This window comes from Pseudophryne corroboree, chromosome 6 (assembly GCF_028390025.1).
Source record: "Pseudophryne corroboree isolate aPseCor3 chromosome 6, aPseCor3.hap2, whole genome shotgun sequence".
NCBI classification, from domain to species: domain Eukaryota; kingdom Metazoa; phylum Chordata; class Amphibia; order Anura; family Myobatrachidae; genus Pseudophryne; species Pseudophryne corroboree.
Genome location: NC_086449.1, coordinates 568,693,149 through 568,694,163, shown reverse-complemented (window position 1 = coordinate 568,694,163; position 1,015 = coordinate 568,693,149). Strand labels below are relative to the sequence as shown.

The following is a 1,015-nucleotide window of genomic DNA, read 5'->3' as shown; positions in this document are numbered from 1 at the left end:
AGTTATCTCACCACAAGGTATGTGAGGGGACATTATGATATATTTTTATTACATATATAATATGAACACTCAGTATATATGATGAGGTCAATATTTTTCCAATTAGGCCACACTGATTGTTCATCAGAAAGTAGTGATGAGCGGATTCGGTTTTACTCGGTTTTACTCGGTTCTCAAAACGGCATCCTATTGGCTCACGGATGTCACGTGTTTTGGATAGCCAATAAGATGCCGTTTTGAGAACCGAGTAAAACCGAGTAAAACCGAGTAAAACCGAACCTCGCTCATCACTATCAGAAAGCCTCGGTGTTATATTGAAGTTTCCATCATGCATGTATGAACAAGTTTTGTCGCATTATACTGTTTGTATAAACTACTGTACTTCTCAGCTGCTTGAGGTAGGACCCAAGATTCAATTGTAATTTTCTTCCTTTTCATTCTGTCTGCTCTGATATATCCTTGTTCTATTATAATGATATGTTCCTCATATATTTTGATTGAATGTATTATGAATTTTTATTAAGGAACAATTATTTTTATTTTTAGTTCTGATAAGATTTTTTACAATTGTAGAGATACCCCTGATGAAGTCTTTTGTATAAGACTAAACGCGTTGGGTTGTCTGTGTTGTGAAGCTATCTCCGAACCAACTATAAGGAGAAGGAGGAGATTGTTGTGATCCTTCAACATTTGTATTCAGCGCTAAGAGTCATACATCTTAAAGTGTGGAATAATATATCTCCTCTGTATTAATTTGAATATGTTTTTAATAAATGTTTTATGATGGAACATGTTATTATTTAAAAAAAAAAGTATTACCCAATTAGGGGTTGGAATAGTGGGAGTTGATGCGACCCCCTGGCGCCAATTCTTCTATTGTTGTATATTCCTTATTTCCAGTCCCTTCTAACAGGGGACTTAGTTGAATCAGGCTGCCTATACCAAATAGTTTCCGTACGTATTTATTCAGGGTGACAGGTTTTACAAATTAGCGCAAAGGGAGAGTATTTGTTTG

The 1,015-nt window shown here is 35.4% G+C and overlaps 1 long non-coding RNA gene across 1 annotated transcript; it reads left to right on the top strand.

Moving 5' to 3' along the window:
• The first annotated feature begins 248 nt into the window (after window positions 1-248).
• On the top strand, window positions 249-789 carry LOC134935461 (uncharacterized). Its single transcript, XR_010180156.1, has 2 exons — window positions 249-398; window positions 574-789. It is a non-coding gene; the product is annotated as an uncharacterized LOC134935461 (long non-coding RNA).
• Window positions 790-1,015: the final 226 nt, after the last annotated feature.